This window comes from Sapajus apella, unplaced genomic scaffold (assembly GCF_009761245.1).
Source record: "Sapajus apella isolate SASKATOON/1434 unplaced genomic scaffold, GSC_monkey_1.0 scaffold1521, whole genome shotgun sequence".
NCBI lineage: Eukaryota > Metazoa > Chordata > Mammalia > Primates > Cebidae > Sapajus > Sapajus apella.
Window position 1 is genome coordinate 1 of NW_022438447.1, and position 14,631 is coordinate 14,631.

The 14,631-nt window shown below is 45.3% G+C and overlaps 1 long non-coding RNA gene across 1 annotated transcript; it reads right to left on the reverse strand.

Annotated features, from left to right (window-relative positions):
* Positions 1 to 4,376: 4,376 nt before the first annotated feature.
* On the reverse strand, positions 4,377 to 12,095 carry LOC116546848. Its single transcript, XR_004266861.1, has 3 exons — positions 11,174 to 12,095; positions 9,181 to 9,314; positions 4,377 to 4,547 (listed from the first exon to the last, which is right to left on the reverse strand). It is a non-coding gene; the product is annotated as an uncharacterized LOC116546848 (long non-coding RNA).
* Between the last annotated feature and the right edge of the window lie 2,536 nt (positions 12,096 to 14,631).

Here is a 14,631-nt window from a genome sequence, read left to right on the forward strand (position 1 = left end):
GAGTGATGCTGGAGGGTCTGCTTCCAAGGATACCTGGCTGCACGCTGCTGCTGGCTCCTGGCCCCAGGTGGAGGCCTTTGCTCTCCATGTGACCTCTGCACACAGTGGCTCAACTTCAGCACACAAAGGCGTCCCCCTGAGAAAGTGACCCAAGCTTCCGTGGCCCTTGATGGCCTAGCCTCAGAAGCCACATACTGTCACCTGTCTAGCATTCTTCTGCTCAGAAATCAGCCCTGATTCAATGTGGGGGAGACTCCATGAGGGCAAAAATACTGGGAGGTGAGGACCCCTGGGGCCACCTTGGCTGCTGCCTAGCACAGTCACCAGTGAAACCTGCAAGGCCAAATCCAATGGCCCTGATTGTTTTTGGTTTGTTTTCCCCTTTCAGGAGCATGTGATGTTCTCCTTAACAAACTTTTTTTTTTTTTCCTAAGAGACAGGGCCTCTCTCTGACACTCAGGCTGGAGTGCAGTGGCACAATCATAGCTCACTGCAGCCTCCAACACCTGGGCTCATGAGATCCTCCTGCCTCAGCCTCCTGAGAAGCTGGGACTACAGGGGCATGCCACCAAGCCCCACTTTGTTGTTGTTGTTGTTGTTGTTGTTGTTAGAGATACGGTCTTGATATGCTGCCTAGCTGGTCTTGAACTCCTGGCCTCAGGCAATCCTTCTGCCTCAGCCTCCCAAAGTGCTGGGATTATAGGCATGAGCCACCGCTCTCAGCCTTAACAAACTTTATTGCTCCAGTTTTCTCATTGGAATAAAATAAATTAAGCATTATACTAAAAACAAGCATAAAGATAAGAAAATAGGCATTACACGATTTCTTTCTCCTGGTACCTCTCAGGCTTTGCCTTCTCTGACCCTCCCCTGCCCCTCTTTATTCTTTTGCTTCCTTAACGGGGCCTTTGCACGAGGCGATGTCCTGTCACTGCCTTCCCTCCACTCCTCCTCAAGCCCATTCACTGGTATATGTGCATCAATTCCATGCAAGTGGCAGCCACATCCTCCAGCCCCACCTCTCTCCAGGCTCCAGTTCCACATTTCCATCATTGCATTAGATATTCCACCTCCATAAAACCGTGAGAGCTTTGCTGAGGTTCCTAAGAAAGGTTCTCCAGTCTTCTGAATGCCAGCCTGGAAACAGCCATCCCCCTGCTCGTCTAGACAGCGATTCTCAACTGGGAGTGATTTTGTCACAACTGAAGAGTGGGGGCTGCCACCAGCACCTAGCAGGTGCAGTCCAAGAATGAAATGACCTGCAATTCACAGGACAGCCTCTCACAACAAAGCATGATCTGGTCCCAGCTGTCAATCACACTGATGTTAAAAACCCTCCTCCAGAGCTCATGGTGTTCAGATGTGAGTGCAAGAACAGCTACAGCCATTTTGCCATCATGAGAGAAGCAGCCTGAGAATGGGGCCCACGGAGGTGCTGGATTCAGTTCATCCCCCAGACCCTCTGTTCCTGTGGCTCTCAGCCACATGGGCCAATATACTTCCTCATAGCTAAGAGTGGCTTCAGTTAGGGACTCTGATTTGCAGCCAAAAGATTCCAGCCAGCCACAGCTCCCAACAGAATGTTCTCCCTTCTCTAAACATTTGGAGAACTTTCTGGCTGTCCCGCGGTCCTCACCAGCATGCTACCTTTTATTATAGTTCCCGAATGTCCTCTTAACTCTTCTGACCAGGAATGTACCTTTCTATCCCTGAAATCTAGTAAGAAAAACAGATGGCCGGGCATGGTGGCTCAGGCCTGTAATCCCAGCACTTTGGGAGTCGAGAAGGGCGGATCACGAAGTCAGGAGTTTGAGACCAGCCAGACCAACACAGTGAAACCTCATCTCTACTAAAAATACAAAAAGTAGCCGGGCGTGGTGGTGCACATCTGTAATCACAGCTACTCAGGAGGCTGAGGCAGAAAAATCACTTGAAGCTGGGAAGTGAAGGTTGCAGTGAGCCGTGATCATGCCACTGCACTCCAGACTGGGTGACAGAATAAGACTCTATGTCAGAAAAAAAAACAAAAACAGTTGACTGGTCAGACATTCTCTATATGCTGAGTGAATTAGTCAACTCAGCATTATCCCTTTACATGCATTCTTTCAAGTAATCTTTACAACAACCCTATGACATAGGTACCATGATCCTCAATTTACACAGAGGAACCTGAGGCACAGAGAGACTGAATAACTTGTCCCTGGTCACACAGCTGGCAGATGGGGAAACTGAGATCCAAATCAGAGCCCATGTGGGATATGCTGCATCTTGGCAAACACACCTTGTATTCCAAAGTCCTTGTTATGTGCAGAAATGAATGAATGAATGCAGCGAGATTTCCTTGTATGGGGATTTACAGATGTTAAACTATGTAGCTGGTTGGCAAGAACAAGTTGCTGCCCTCGTTTTCAGAGAGTTTAGGAGAAGCAGCGGGTGAGTGCAGCAGGGGTTGGGTGTCCAATTATGAAGCTAGGCAGGCCTGGGTTAGTCGTGGAGTCCATGCAGGGCCATGGAAAAGGTATTTGGCCTCTCCAAGGCTGAAAAATTAAAATAATAATAAGGGCATTTGCCTCACAGAATGGTTATGAGGATAGGATAACGTGCAGTATCTGGTTCCACAGTCAGCATTTGGCTCGTATTTGCCAACTGAGTGCACGCACACATGTACATACTACACGCATGGATACTTGGCTACCCACACCCAACTGCATGGAACACACTCCAGCTGTCAGCCTCCTGTGTCCACACACGGACACTTTCCCCGGTGGCCCCAGAATCACCCCGACTCATCTCCTCCTTCAATCCTGGTTCTTTCAGCATTTATCCTTGGTCTTGTGCTAGAGATGTCTCCTCCTTCCCGTTCATCCAGATTGCAGCACATACACCTACTCATCTAGATATTTTTTTTTTTAAGATGGAGTCTCACTCTGTTGCCCAGGCTGGACTGCAATGGTGCGATCTCAGCTCACTGCAACCTCTGCCTCTCGGGTTCAAGCGATTCTCCTGTCTCAGCCTCCCCATTAGCTGCGATTACAGGCGCCCACCATCACACCTGGCTAGTTTTTGTGTTTTTAATAGAGACTGGGTTTCACCATGTTGGCCAGGCTGGTCTCGAACTCCGGACCTCAGGTGATCCACCCGCCTCAGCCTCCCAAAGTGCTGGGGGTACAGGCATGAGCTACCAGACCCAGCCTCATCTGTACATTTAAATAAGCTTTTACACAAAGCACACAGATAGTAACACCCAGAAGAGGCCATGTGCTAGACAGCCGGTATCATCTATGCACATAGAAAAGCCTCCAGGAAGCTAACCACCCCATCACACTCACCTTTTTACACATTTTCCACTGCTCACATTCCACCTTTCCAAGGCCCATTAAAAACCACAACCACACACCATCCATGCACTTCTCCCAGCATGGGGGACACCAAGTCTTTGCTCCATGAGCAGTGCTGTCCGTCACATCTTCCCCTTATTGGGTGCTACAAACTGATGTGCACCCTTGAGGTCATATGTGAAGCCCTAACCCCCAGGGTGACTGTGTTTGGAGACAAGGTTGGTAAGGAGGTAATTAAGGTTAAAGGGGTCATAAGGGTGGGACCCTGATCTGACAGGTGTGGTGTCCCTCTGGGAAGGGAGAGAGATCCCAGGAATGTGTGTGCACAGTGAAGAGGCCACATGAGGACACAGCAAGAAGAAGGCTGCCTGCCTTCTCCAGAAGAGGAGAGAGGCCTCAGAAGAACTCACCCTGCTGACACCTTGATCTTGGACTTCCAGCCTTCAGAACTCCAGAAAAATCAATGTCTGTGGTTGAGGCCACCCAGTCTGTGGGATTTTGTTATGGCAGCCCAAGCAAACTACAACAATGGGCCTCTTTTTTTACCCCTTAGTTTTAGATAAATACTGCCTTGCACTTACATTTTTTCCCTACAGAAACTCTATACAACTAATTAAGAAATAAAATCACAATTTGTATGCCAAAGGACAGGTTACAAGATATTTCCTTATTGCGTAAGCTAATGGATACTGACATCAACGCTACATCCTCATTTTCAGAAGAAAACCAGGAATTAAAAAAAAAAAATGGGTCTAGGATCTTGCCCGGGCTGCAAGGTGGGTGTCTGGTGGAGCTGGTGCTCTAGCCAAGACCCTTAGATCCCAGATTCCCATGCTATCCTTGCTGCACGTGTATCTTCCTGGGTCCTTCCAAGACACACATGAACAATTATTATGCGCAATTTTCACTTGCTCCTACCCTCCTCTAGCTCTTCATCTCTTTTGAAAGGGATGGGACCGTGCAAAAGGAGCCTGGGGAGTGGGCAGGCCTCCTGGAATATCCCTGGATTTTCCCTGAAAGGAAAAATCCCTGGTGGTCACTCACCACCAGGCACGCCCTGAGAATGCAGCGGTAGGAGGTCCTGGCGGTTCTGACCCCTTCTTTCAGAGGCTGCTCCATGCAGGCAAAGCACTGTGCGATGGCCTTTTCCAGCAGCTCAACCTTCTCTTCTGTGAATCTCCGCAGGTCACTCACATGCAAGTGTTCATTCTAGGGACAAAGACCACAAAGGCATCAGGCCACCCACTCCCTCAGAGCACCTTCTCCTCAAGCTTGGCTTCCTTTAAGCTTGTCACCAGCTCAAGATTCAGCTTGTCACTCAGAGCTGACCTCTCTTTATTGTCCCCACATGGCCTCCCTCAGTGCACAGAACCCCCTCGGCTTTGTGGGGTTACAGAACAGAACAAATACCTGCCTGGTGTGACTTGTTTCATTTCTTAAAAATCACAGTCTCTGCTTATTCAGCAACTTATTTCAGATGTATAATCCGTCAGGCTATTTGGGGAAGTAGCTATCCACACAGAAATCCAATTGTTATTAAAACAGATTTTTACAATGACATCTGATTCAATAAACATTTCCTTTGACTCTGCACCAAGCAGTTTTTACGGATAATACTTCTCAAATTTTAACATGCATACAAATCACCAGATCTTAAAATCCGAAATCCAAGGCCCTGGAATTCTGCATTTCTAGCTAGTCCCCAGGTAATGCTGGTCTCCCGGGCTATGGACCACACTTTGCATAGCAAAGCTACACAACCACAAAAATAAATCCATGCTTCCGTCTTCAAAGAACACAGTCTAATCAGGGAGAAAACATACATTCAAATAATACAAGGAAGTGACCACCAGAGAAAGCCTTGACCCCTAGGTGCCTGATAGGGTTTGCTGTGTGCCTACTCAGATATCATTTTGAATCGTAGCTCCTATAATTCCACATGTTGTGGGAGGGACCTGGTGGGAGATAACTGAATTATGGGGTTGGTTTCCCCCATACCATTCTCATGGTAGTGAATGAGTCTCACGAGTTCTGATGGTTTTACAAGGGGAAACCCCCTTTGCTTGGGTTTCATTTCCCTCTTGTCTGCCACCATATAAAACGTGCCTTTTGCCTTCGACCATGATTGTGAGGCCTCCCCAGCCACGAAGAACTGGGAATCCATTTAAACCTCTTTTTCTTGGTTGGGCATGGTGGCTCACCCCTGTAATCCCAGCACTTTGGGAGGCCAAGGCGGGCAGATCAAAAGGTCAGGAGCTCAAGACCAGCCTGGGCAATATGGTGAAACTCCATCTCTACTAAATATACAAAAAATAGCTGGGCATGGTGACAGTCACCTATAGTCCCAGCTACTCAGGAGGCTGAGGCAGGAGAATCACTTGAACCCAGGAGGTGGAGGTTGCAGTGAGCTGAGATTGCGCCATTGCACTCCAGCCTGGGCAACAAGAGCAAGACTCCTTTTCAAAAAACAACAACAAAAAAATTTCTTTTTCTCTGTAAATTACCCAGTCTTGCTTATGTCTACATAAGCAGCATGAAACTGGATGAATACAGTGGCAAACTGGGAACTCGTAGCCTTGTTCCCTGCCTGGAAGCCTCAGTGGACCCCACAGTGTCTGCAGCAGACAGGGCCACAGTCCCCAGGTTGGCCCTTAAGGCACTTCATAGCCAGAACTCACCCCACCTTGCCAGCACCACCGCCTGTTTGCCCGACATGTCCTGCCAAGTAGCTACCCCTGGACTTGCTGCCATTCTCCAAACATGCTGTCCATCTTGTGCCCTCTGGGCCTTGTTGATTTCATCTTTGTTACTGCAGAGACAAAGCTCAAAAGTCCTTCCCATGAGGCACCTTCCCTGAGTCCCCAGGTAGAAGTGGGGCTCCCTGTCCTGTGCTCCCACCACACTTCCCACAGTCCTGTGCCACAGCGTGTCTCCTGTCATATGACATCTCTTTCTTGTTCCCTATGTCTCCTTCCCTGGATAGGAGCTTGCCAGAGGAACAGGCTACTAGTCATTCATGCTCCTTTATTCCAGGGCACAGCACAGACAGCAAAACCCATAGACACCTGTGGATTGAATGAGTGGCCCAGAGAAACTGCTAGATAATTCAGGCTTTTAAATTCTATTCCAAATAGACAGAAATAGCTCTGCAATTGATGTGTGACCTGCTGTAGGTGATTTAACTTCTCTGGTTCTCAACTGTGTCATCTTTACAGTAAGTGAATTGGGTTGAATCATCTTGAAAACAACCCCCCACTCTGAAACACTGTGAATCTTGGAGTAAGTAAGTTTTAGAGTGTATGGAGGCTGTGTAGCATTTGGTGCACCCTGGCAATTTTCCTCATTCTCACCATTAAGAATTCTACGAGGCATATTTTTCCCCAGGGCATCCTTCAGATTCTTTTGAATTTGTGGTGTCGCCAATGATGAAAATGAAAGAAGAAAGAAGTCATGGAAAGAAAAGCTATGGGCATGATTCTCACAATGCCTCACTCTCGATAAATCTCTGTTGAATAAACAAAAGAATGGTAAGAATGGGAAGAGCTGAGAATATAAGAACAATAAGAAACAGAGAATCTGGCACTCAGTATGAATAAATGTTGACTTCATTTGACATTGAGATGTCATCATCAACTTACTCTGGATTCTTAAAAATAATGAGTGCTCCTTTAAAATCACTAACTATTCAAACTCTAAATGTTGGGTTTCAGTGACCATCCTTGAAAAAAATAATCAGTCACACACACAGTAGATTTGATTTTTGAGAATTCAAAGGAACTCACAATTCTTGCCTTCCAACTTTCTATCAAAGAGCTGAGAGTAAGACCAATATCTAAGGCCAAGGAATTTTGAGCAAAGTTGCCAGCAACTCCCTAACATAGCTATCACAGAAGTGCCAGCCAGCCCCTTGTCCTCTGTTTTCCAGTGCTTGGAGTCTGGCTGCAGAGGTGAATCTGAGCCTCTCTGAATGCTGCACTTCTATATCAGCAAAGAAAAGTATGTGGGGGGAGCACTTCTGGCCTTGATGGCAAAATGCCTTGTCCTTATGTCTGTGAAATACACCAACCACACACAGCCCCAAATCAGATTTATTTTCCATCAGCATTTCCAAAAGCAATCTTGTGCTGTGCAGACAGACAAATTTCACCCTGAAGAACTGTTTGGGGAAGTTGGAAGGTCAAACCCTTCCCCAATGATTTCAATGGACAAAAGTCAAATGAGAAAATCTCAGATTCCAAGATTTTTGTTTTGTTTTCTTCTTGTACAACTAGACCAAAACAAGCCACAAGAAATATGATTTTAAAAGACTGAATGTTGTTCTATATGCCCCTTTTATGCAGAAGAAAGGCCCCACACCACTAAAGACTTTATACAACCAAAGGCTCTGGGTGGCACTGCTTACTCCCACATGGAAGTCAGGTCTCGAGTATTTGCCTCCCTTGCCACCCTGCAGGGTCAGCCTTGGCCCACTTTCCCCATCTTCAGGACCAGCTCCCTGACCACTCACAGAGCCTTATTCATGTTCCTCTGCCCCTTCCCTGTTCCTGTATAACAAGAAGACAAACAACTGTGCACATCTGACGGGTGAAGGCAAGTGTAGAAATAAGCGAAGAGCAACCAGATGACAACAGGCAGAGGCTGTTTATTCAGAGCTCACTACAGCAAGGGATTCAGCCACCATCATTTGAATTTAGCAGATACTCAAAAGCATGTAGAGGAGTGGAAAAGCTTCATGGTGGACAAAAAAGGCTTTGGGGTGCCCTGATTGGAGGCTATTGGCCTGGGGACACTAGAGATGGGCTGGCTAAAAGCAGAGAGGTCAATGTCGTTGGTTAGGCATACCAAACACATTACCTGATTGGTAGTAAGTTGGAAGCAGGGACAGAGATTAGGGAAGTTATTCATCAAGTCCCGGCCATCTAGTGCTGATTGTTACAGTTATTCTTCAGCCTCCTGGGTTGTTATTAGAGATAGCAGTTTGACTTCCTGCAAGTCTGACTTACAGACAGAAGGCTTCCTGGGCTGTTTATTATAGATAAGAGGTTGGTTTCTGGCAGGCTGCTACACATTGTGGGTCAGAGATTTATTTTTACACATGGTCCAGCCATTGTCTTTGTATATTCTGTCTCTCATAAGGAGACAATACAGCTGGTGACTGATGACAGTAAGAGGATTTTCTCCAACCCCTACCCCCAAGTCTCTAATTTGGTAGTTTATCCCTCTGATTTTAGGGTTAAAAAGAAATCATCCATAAAAGAGATAAATATATCAATTGCTATGAGAAAAGTAATTGTAACTAGTTTTTCAGAATGCCTGCATTCTTGCCAGGGCAGATAAGTATCAAAACTCTACTGAAAGTCCCTCCTAGCTTCCATCCTCTCACATTATTTTACTGTGCTCCTCTGACCCTGAGATTCTGATAGCACCAGGGCACGCAGGAAATCTAGAGACAGATGGAACATTCTGGGGCTGTATACATAAACACACCTCTCCAGGAAAACCAACGAGTGTCTGCATTCCACTAGAAGCCAGCCAAATCACACCTGCCATCGCTTAAACACATTCTGCCTTGTTCAAGTCTCAGGAGGGATGGAAAATACCTACTATTTTGACATTTTCCTCTCAGTCCATCTGCCTCAGGTAAAATAGTATTTCTTTCTCTTTTACCCAAATGTGATGATTTTAACCTTCTAATTATCTTTTTGTCCTCTTAGACTCTCTGAACTTTGTATCTTCCTTTTATATGAAAAGAAAAAAATATCATAAGTTAATTTTCTAACTTGGTAAAAGGAAATGTTCTGCTCAGGCGGGAGAGAATACAAAAGCCCAGCGTATTCCATACCGGCAGCTTCTGCGTGGAGTTGAAACTATCCGTGAGGAGCAACAGGCCAAAGGCTTCGGTCACATACTTGGTCACTGTCCTCCTCTTCTTGTCCAAGAGCCTTTTCCTGATGTATTCTCTTAACTTAGGGATTTCTGGAATTCACAGGCAGCACAAACAATTGTAAAAGGCCAGAAGTGTGTGGTCAACAGAATCCATAAAAGTTGAAACATGAAGATGGCAGTCTGAATCAACTGGAGCTGAGATCCCCAGTGGGCTGGACGCCTACAGAAGCGACCTCTCTGAAAAGCACTTTTCCCATGTCTAGGATCAATGACAGTGATGAATGGTAGATCAGCAATGCTGCATATTCATTTTATTTAGCTGTATAAAAAAACTACATGGAAAAGTACAGGCTGGCTGAAAACACAGGCTCTTTCCTTTGGACACCTATCACCTGCAGAGGTAAACCAAAATGTTCACAATTCTAGAATCTCAGCCCTTTGCTCCCCCTAGATTTTTCTATCTATGGCAACTGACCATCGACACCAGAATAGCCCATGCTTGCTGTGGAAAGAAGCAAGAACCTCTGACATGTGTGTCACATCCTACCCGCTGTCAGTCAGAAGAAAATAGAGGCCACTCTACCCTTTTCCCCATTATTCTCATATGTGGCAATTTCTCTATTTTATTTCTTCCATATCCACGCTAATTTTTTTTTTTTTGAGATGGAATCTCACTCTGTCGCCAGGCTGGAGTGCAGTGGCGTGATCTCAGCTCTCTGCAACCTCTGCCTCCCAGGTTCAAGCAATTCTCCTGCCCCAGACTCCCAAGTAGCTAGGACTACAGGGGCACCACCATGCACAGCTAATTTTTGTGTTTTTAGTAAAGACGGGGTTTCACCATGTTGGCCAGGATGGTCTCAATCTCTTGGCCTCATGATCCACCCATCTTTGCCTCCCAAAATGCTGGGATTACAGGCAGGAGCCACTGCGCCCAGTCAATTTTGTCTTTTATACCCTTAATCAAGCAGTTCCCCCATCTCTGGGAACATTTCACAGTTTCTGCTCCCTACCTTCCATTCACATACCTACACGTCTAGTAAAATGCATGCACGTTGCAAGCCATGTCAAGTTCAGAAAAGAGTGCAGTCCTGACCCTGCCTGTTCACCCACTTTCCACTGAGCATCTAATGCACAGGGAGCACTAGATTCCGTGGGCTTCTATTGTACTCACAGTCAGCAACAACTAATTAAGCCTTATTTTCACTTCAATTTTTGCACTTCATTTTGCACATGACTCTTTCTTTGCACAGATTTCAAGTTCTGCAAAGAAAGAGTCATGCCTTATGCTTTCGCTGCCTCGCAGAAAAAATATACAATAGTCGCTCAGAAAATAATTCTAATGTCTGTAACTGGGTAGGAGAAAACTAAGGAAATGATAACCCAATTATTTGTTTTTGTGTTTTTGTTTTGTTTTGTTTTGTTTTTCTGAGACAGAGTTTCACTCTTGTTGCCCAGGCTGGAGTGCAATGGCACAATCTCGACTCACTGCAACCTCTGCCTCCTGGATTCAAGCAATTCTCCTGCCTCAGCCTCCCAAGTAGCTAAGATTACAGGTGCTCACCACCGTGCCCGGCTAATTTTGTATTTTTAGTAGAGACAGTGTTTTGCCATGTTGATCAGGCTGGTCTCGAACTCCTGACCTCAGGCAATCAACCCACCTTCACCTCCCAAAGTGCTGGAATTACAGGCATGAGCCACTGCACCCAGCAATCCAATTATTTGATCTTTGCCAACCCACAGTAAGATTTGGAGGCAAGAGGAATTGTGGTCTCTGGCACCACAACAATGCGGAGAGGAAAATAATCTTTATTTGCAATTGGTACCGAATCTGAGGCAAGCTGGAAAAAAAAAATGTTTGTGAGGCACAAGAAGTTCTAGAGAAGAAAATTCAAAGTGCCAAACTTGATCTTGAGAATTTTAGTGATGGAGATTAAAAAAACATAAATTACCAGTTTCCTCTTCAGTGAGGAGAGCCTGCTGCCAGTACTCCTGGGCGCTGACTGTATACACCAGATCTGAGGCTTCCAGAACCTTGAAGTCAGCCGGCAGTTTTCTCTGAAGTGAAAGAGTAACACAGAAAACAGAATAACTCAAACCACGGCAAAGGAAATCATGCACAGGAAATCATGCACAAGAGCCTTCAGCCAATTTCAGCTCACTCACTTCCAGTTCTCCACGAGCCCCACTGGGAACAGACAACGCTCTAAATGCCTGGTGTTGCCATCTGTCCACTCCTACCAAGGTCAGAAGTTATGAAAAACTGCTGTATAGAAACTATGCTCTTGGGAGTTAATATAAATTTTAGAAGAAAATGTGTAGAGACAATGGCTGAAAGGTGTATCTCAATGTTCAGAGGTGGAATAATTTCAGGATCCCTTCTCGAAAAAGAAGCACGTCTCTGGAATGGGCAGTGGTGTGCCGCAGCCAGCTTGTGCCAGCTCCTGAAAGCCGACAGCACACGTCCCTTCCCTACTCTGCATTCAGTGACGTCACTGGTAGCTTGAAATTGACAATGGTGGGACTGTCTCAGTCCTGAATCGCAAACCGATAACCCAAATCTATAACCACGTTGTAATCCCCAATCTTCAACCAAATAATTTCAGCTGACATGTGAGCACAGCTTGTCAATAGTAAGAGGCACATTTTCCCCCATTTAATATTTCTGAAATTGAGGTGCATTTTGCAACTGTGGTAGGCCAGGTGGCAGCCACAAGGTGGTTGTCACTGCCTGCAAGTTATGGGCTGCAATGTATCCCTTTCCAGAATTCACATGTTGAGGTCCTAACCACAGGAATTGGCAAATTGTATACATCGCCTTTTGTTTTTTTTTTTTTCATTTTGGGGGATTTTTTTTTTTCTTTTGACACAGAGTCAGCTCTGTCACCAGGCTGGAGTGTAATGGCCTGATCTTGGCTCACTACAACCTCCGCCCCCCAGGTTCAAGCAATTCTTCTGCCTCAGCCTCCTGAGTAGCTGGGATTACAGGCACGCGCTGCCACGCCCAGCGAATTTTTGTATTTTTAGTAGAGATGGGGTTTCACGATGTTGACCAGGACGGTCTCAATCTCCTGACCTTGTGATCCACCCGCCTCGGCCTCCCAAAGCTCTGGGATTACAGGCAGGAGCCACGGTGCCCAGCCCAGATTTTTTTTTTTTAAACAAAGAGCTCATTATTAAACATTTACAAGCACAACACAACACAAACTGGGCTAAGATCCTATAAAAGCAACAGTTGCTTAGCCAAGCAGTTAGTGATATATTTCAAATTATAAACATTTTAGTGCCAACTCATGTTGAAACAAATTATGATATTAAAGGTCAAGCAGTTAAGAATTACTCGACAAAGTCTTTTTTGGTGCTTAGAAAAATATTATCATGGGAGAATTGTACTAGCATTATACAGAAATCGTATTCCACATTCTTTCATTTTTTTCACTTAGAGAAAAAACATTCACATGTAGAATGTGCATGTGCTTATGTGAATATTTGAGGGAGGTAGAAAACAGTGGAGAGTTATAAATCTCTTTCTGATGCAAAGATACGAAAGAGCTGAGTGAGCAGAGGCCCTGCAGTCCACTGGGATTGGTGAGAAGCCGTGTCCCCGGCAAGCCATAAGCACCTGTAGTTAAGACTGGAATACAGATATCTGTGTAGACTGCCGGAAGCCCACTCCCACCCGCCCTTATAGAGTCGGCTGAAGTTGTATAAAGGATCTGCTGAGATTTTGCTTAGACAGAGTTTTCACTCTAGGAAGAAGTTGAGGGAAAGCTGAAACTATTTTTCTACTGGGAGATGAAATTAATGTCGAATTAAATTTAAGGAGGGTTTTTAAACAGTTCCAAGAAAGAAGTGTGCTTAGCTGCGTCTAGATGTTTGCATTATTTAAAATCTGAACCTAAATCTTGTATAACTTTTCTAAAAATTATTGAAGATTAGTTAACATTTATGTTTTTATTGTAGTAAAAACAAATGTTTTTCTAGTGTCAATGAAGTGACTAGCACAACGCGTTCATATTATTGTATAAGAGAAGTAGATTGGGAGGCCGAGGCGGGTGGATCATGAGGTCAAGAGATCGAGACCATCCTGGTCAACATGGTGAAACCCTGTCTCTACTGAAAATACAAAAATTCAGCAGGGCATGGTGGCGTGTGCCTGTAATCCCAGCCACTCGGGAGGCTGAGGCAGGAGAATCGCCTGGGCCCAGGAGGCGAAGGTTGCGGTGAGCCGAGATCGCGCCATTGCACTCCAGCCTGGGTAACAGGAGCGAAACTCCGTCTCAAAAAAACAAACAAAAAAAAAGAGAAGTAGAAACAGTTATGGCTGGAGGGTAGGATCCAAGATGGCAGCAGGTATTGATCAAATTACACCACAGAAAGATTAGACCCTGCTGTCATTTAAACACATGGCTTGTCATAACAAAACGTTACACAATATATTCAAGTTTGTAGAAAGATATTGCATATGAGATGATGTGGAAGCTGAAACAAGAAGGGAAGCCAGGTGTGGTGGCTCACACCTGTAGTCCCAACACTTTGGGAGGCCGAGGTGGGTGGATCACCTGAGGTCAGGAGTTCGAGACCAGCTTGGTCAACATGGTGAAACCCCAACCCTACTAAAAATACAAAAAATTAACCAGGCATGGAGGCCACACCTGGAATCCCAACTACTTGGGAGGCTGAGGCAGGAGAATTGCTTGAACCCAGGAGGCACAGGTTGCAGTGAGCCAAGACCACACCACTGCACTCCAGCCTGAGCAGCAGAGCCAGACTACACCTCAAAGAAAAAAAAAATCATGACCCAATTTTTTAAAAATCTACCCGAAATCAGTAACATAAATCATGACTCATTTTTTTAAATCTACCTTTTCTAGCTTTGTCATGAACATTATGTTGCAGTGATGTTGCTCTCCCACTGTCCTACTTGTATAAAATAATTTGATCTGTACCCCTAGAGCTCTTGCATTGTGGTTGTTGTTGTTAGAGACGGGGTTTCTCTCTATTGCCCAGGCTGGTCTTGAACTCCTGTCCTCAAACAATCCTTCCACCTCTGCCTCCCGAAGTGCTGAGATTACAGGTGTGAGCCACTGCTTCAGGCCCAATTTTTATTATTTTTAATATTATTCTCGCTAAAAGAAACCCCAGATTCCTGGAGAGTAGTTGGTCCATGTCTTGGGGCAGGGAAAAATAAAGTGGACCTGAATATCTTGTTGTGGCTAGATAGCAAGAATATTTTTTAAATGCTGACGGGAGTAATGCTAAACAGAGTCAGCTTAAAGGGCTCCCAGTAGCCAAAAAGTGACACACTAAGCATTAGAAAGAACACAATAGTTCTCATTATGATCCTTAAAACTGAGTACAATAAAAAAAAAAAGAAAGAAAAACACACACACACAAAAATGAAAAAAAA